Source organism: Callospermophilus lateralis, chromosome 1 (genome assembly GCF_048772815.1).
Source record: "Callospermophilus lateralis isolate mCalLat2 chromosome 1, mCalLat2.hap1, whole genome shotgun sequence".
Taxonomy (NCBI): Eukaryota; Metazoa; Chordata; class Mammalia; order Rodentia; family Sciuridae; genus Callospermophilus; species Callospermophilus lateralis.
In genome coordinates, this window is record NC_135305.1 from 142,009,646 (window position 1) to 142,014,735 (window position 5,090).

General features: G+C 38.1%; 1 pseudogene; it reads right to left on the bottom strand.

Annotated features, from left to right (window-relative positions):
• Window positions 1-907: 907 nt before the first annotated feature.
• On the bottom strand, window positions 908-2,553 carry LOC143399148 (KH domain-containing RNA-binding protein QKI-like; annotated as a pseudogene).
• Window positions 2,554-5,090: the final 2,537 nt, after the last annotated feature.

Here is a 5,090-nt window from a genome sequence, read left to right on the forward strand (position 1 = left end):
TCGTACCTAGCCTAAGTGAGGCACTGGGTTCGATTCTCAGCACCACATATAAATAATAAAATAAATGTCCATTGACAACTAAACAAATATGTAAGAGAAAAAGAATGGTAATACTGAGAACCAAGGCATTCAGATTTCAAAATTCATGCTTCTTTTTCATTGATCCAATATTTTGTCAACTAAGATTTCAAAATTTGTTCAGAGCCAACATTAGTCATACATGTTACTCATCTAGTATTTCATAAATTTTCTTTCCCCATTGAAGACCTTTGATAAATGTCCAAAATATTCAGTTAAATATATATGAAATGAAGCTGAAAGAATTTATAGTTTCATTTTTCACTGTCACCTCAAGTGTTTGAGTATTACATGTTATTCAACTAAAACAACAAAATTAATATCATAATGGCACAGCCTGTATTGTAAATAAATTAAAACAACAGCATGTGTAACATGAAGTCAGAACAGTGGCACATTAAATGAATATGTAATTTAATCTTGGGATAAGAAATTGAAAGATGATCAGTACTGTGGGATGATTTGGGACATAATGCTTTACTCTACTGTTCAATACAGGTTCTAGAACCCCTTTCACCTACACATGGATGGAGTTGGGGGACAGAAAGCTGAGCTGGAAGACAACATTTTATTTGTCTTTTTTTTCACCTAGATTGTAAGATAAATGAACAGACAAGTCCCTCAGCCTGCTGCACTGACCACAGACAAGCAAAAGCAATAACCATTTAAGTGATCAGCAGGCAGGCACGGTCAGGTCATTACTGGGCAAAGAGTTCAGAGAACAGAAGTTCATAGGTTAGTTGCCAGTGTCAGCTCCACCTTCAGTCATAATCCTTTGGAAAGGATGGACACACATACTGTGCCTTCAAATTTTAGTAGCCACTGCACCTCACACACCATTGGGTTCAATAGAGTACTCGAGAACTGAAGTGGCTGGTGCCAACATGTAAGATATTTGTACGGTGTGCAGATCAACCCAGCCTCTGGCCCTGGAGGGACAATCACAGCATTAGTGTGAGGAGTTCCTTTTGGCAGGACAGAGGTTGGTATTTGTCTGATCAAAGGCATCCTTTTGCAATCCTTTTATTTTTTGTACCAACATTTAGGGTCAGCTGGAGAAGAGTACTCAGGGTCACTTCACAGAGAAAAGAAACAGCCCCAGTTATGATCCTTGGAGCAGCCTGGGCTGCTGCCAAAAGAGAAAAGGCAAGGTCTGGTGATTTAATGTGGGCACCTCTGCAGGTGTCATTCAGAATCAGAAGTTTCATCAACTACATCTTCTTCAGTTTTCCCAATACAGTGACACATCATGGATGTACCTTGTTCTCAAATTTTTATTAAAGATGGATAAAATAAACATTCTATAATTTTAACTCAGTTTGAACATTTTTCCCTTTCTGCTGCAGGTACCAGTATTTGCCTCAATTCTTCCTTCAGTGGCCCTTTATAGTTTACTTTGCTCTATCCTGAGCACTTTCCACAGTGATTAGTACATCTAAATCTTCATGTATATACTCCCAATTCAGTTTGCTCTATTTTGTTCCTCCTTCTCTTTATCTTTGAGACTTTGTCTCAGGCCATTGTTTTACCTCCCGTTTCTGCCTCAAGCTCTTTAGCTGTAAATCCTCTGGTGCCAAAGATCCTACTAAGAAAATTAAAATCTAAATATTTAAAATTTTTAAATTTGTTTACACAAATAGAGCACAGCTTTTCATTTCTTTGGTTGTAGATGATGCAGAGTCACTCCATTCATTAAATCATACCATACAAAGGGTAGTAATGTCTTTCTCATTCCACCATCTCATCCCCACACACCCTCCCCTCCACCTCCTCTCCTCTGCTCAATCCAAAATGTTCCATTCTTCTCTTGACTCTCCTTCAGAATGTTATAGACCTGATCCACTTATCAGAAAAAAATATTTGGCCTTTGGCTTTCTGGGATTGACTTATTCTGTTCCATGATATTCCCAACTCTCTCCACTTATCTGACAATGCTATAATTTCATTCTTCTTTAAGGCTGAGTAATATTCCATTCTGGAAATGTACTACAGTTTGTTTATACATTCAAATGTTGAAGGGCATCAGGATTGTTTCCATGGTTTAGCTACTGTGAATTCAGCTGCTATGAACAGTGATATCACTGCATCACTAGGGTGTGATTTTAAGTCTTTGGTGTATACATCTAAGAGTGGGAATGCTGTGTAAAATGGTGATTCCATTAAAAGTTTTCTAAGGAATCTCCAATCTGCTTTCCAAAGTGGTCACACCATTTTGGAGTCGCTAAAATCAGAATATTCTCCTACAGACACATTTAGTTTCTCTCATAACTGAACAATAGGCCCCAAATAATCAGAAAATTTTGCAATCCTCTTATTTTTGTACCGACATTTAACGTGTGTGCATGACTTTATGTACTCTGCTAATTCCTTTATCTGGCAGCTGCTGAGGTGGTTGAAGATCCCTCAGAATTTAGACAGGATGCTTAAGAGCTGCTTGTCCTTCACCAACTGCATCAGGTTATCTGGGATTACCATTTCCCCTGACCATATTCCAGTCTCCACAGACCACATTACCCTATGCCTTGGCATTAGTGCCAGAAAGAAGGTATGGGTGGGGGTAACTCTGAGAACTGTCTGCTGAGGACCCAGTGTACCTCTCTGCACTGGCTCCTGCTCTAGGCACAGAGCTGAGGACCATGGAGGCTTCTATATGAGCTACAGTGAATGTTGATGAATGTGTATGTATTCCAGTGTGAGGAGACACTGTGACATGCCACAGTGGTTCTGGTCCCCAGCTGTATGGACAAACATATCCTCTCTATATATGCTAATAGAGGACTTGGTGATAGGAGACAAAATCTGCTATTTAGGGAAAGACCCCTAGGAGATTCCTAATGCAGACCATGGCATTTGGGAACTGTCATGTCACCTGTTGTAGAGAATTATATGCCTTTTGAAGAACAGCTCATGGTGCAAAGCCTGTTGCTGGTAGGTACAAAATAACACCAGTCATCACTTGAATATGAAGCCAGAACTGTGTAATTTGCCAGTGAGAAGGTCAAGGAGGCTTAGCATCATGGATAATTTGCATCTGGGAAGGAGCAAGAGCAGGGCTCCCTCCCAGTACTCTGCATGGGCATATGGTAAAGGCCCCATGTTTCCGACTTTCCAGCACCAGACACTATCCCAGGAGTTCCATGTGTATGTCCTATGGGAGGAGGTGAGGCTTTGGGTAAAAGGTGAGCGTGACACTGCTGCTACCTGATGACTCTGGTCCAAAAATGTCTAATAAAACCATGAAAGCTGATTATGCAAAGTCTCCTAACCACATTAAATTACAGAAGCATGCATAATTATTTTAATAATGTTATATAACCCACTATAGTAAAGAAGTATCATTTCCACAAAGATAAGATGAACACTTATTTGTGATATAATGTATATACTTTTTCTCATGTCATTTCTTTAAAAAAGGTTTTATATATTTATATTACATGTCAATTTGGACAGTAAAATTTTCTCAGAAATGTTTGATCTTTTTCTATTTTCTCATTTACATTTTTAAGGTAGATTTACTTAACCAAATAACTGAAGCCGGATTGGTAATTTTCTAACCACTGAGTTGTTAACAGAAATAATATTCACCCTTTGATATTTGAAGCCAGATATGTAAATGTGATTTGTGTTTATTAGAATAAATTCAACTTTGAAGAAATTGGATGTTTGTTTCAAAACTACTCTTTGACCAACTATCTTATGAAAGTCCATAATTTAAGTAGTATACTAATATAACACTTCTAAATCTATATAGTATAATTGTTTAAAATTTGTATTTCTTATTTTTAGATGTACATGACAGTAGAGTGATTTTGGATATATATATATATATATATATATATATATATATATATATATATATATGGAATATAATTTATCATTCTTGTGGTTTTACATGATTCAGAGTTACACTGGTAGTGTATTCATATAGAGAGACAGAAGTTATATAAATAATCTAATTTGGGAGTATAAAAAAGCAGTCCTTTCACTGTTCAATGTTACAAGCTTCTTCTATTTTCACAGAAATGCAGTTGATTTTAAGTGACTGTTTTCATCATCACGTTTTTACTATAAAGAAAATAAACTCTCTGTTTGCAAAGTCATGAAGGTATTTTGATGCCAGGTCATAATCTCCAAAGAGTGACCTGAGAAGGAAATGATCCTGATGATGAGGTGGATCTTAATTCAATTTGTGTATCTCAGGTGGTTTCCTTCCCTATAAACACGTTTTCCCAAACAGCTCATGAACAAAAAGTCCAGCTTTCATGAAGAGAGAGTATTCATGTGGTCATGACAACATATTTCCACTCACAGAGGTGACCTGCCTATAGCCAGGTGGCAACAGCAGAACCCAACCCTGAGTTCTAATATGAGGTTATTTCCTATGGGAAGAGGCCAGGTACCTCAGAGCAGATTGATGACACTAGAACTTTCATCATGGCAGACTGACATTAGTTCTCAGTGAAACATGCATTTACCCTTGAGGGAGCTTGTTTTCCTTGCCTGCAGTGCTTCTGCCAAAACTGTTATCCATGTACTTAGTGAACACCTTAACCACCCTGGTGATATTCAACATGGGTCTTCTGAACACAATGCTTATGTCACAGCCAATAAAGGGCAGTAATCAAGCCATATTCTTGCCATTACTACTCTTACATTTCCCCAACATTCTAAAACACCAGGTCTGACAAAAAGGTTGACTGGCTTTTGAGGAGCCAAAGATGAATCTTGGTGAGTGGTTACACCCATATCCAATACATAATGATGTTTGTGGCATATGCAGAATTCCTGAAGCTGGAATTAGGGCCTGGGACTGGGAATGACTCCACACACTAGTGACTCACTAGCACAATGTTTGATTCCCATTTCAGTAATTCAACCCTATTATTGATCTAGTGCAGAGGACTTAGTTCTAAACACAGGACACAAGAATGACTGCTCTAACCTGGGTTTAAGCCTCCCTTTTGCTACTCATGACAAGGAATCATTAGACCAATTTGGGGCTATTGGGTCAT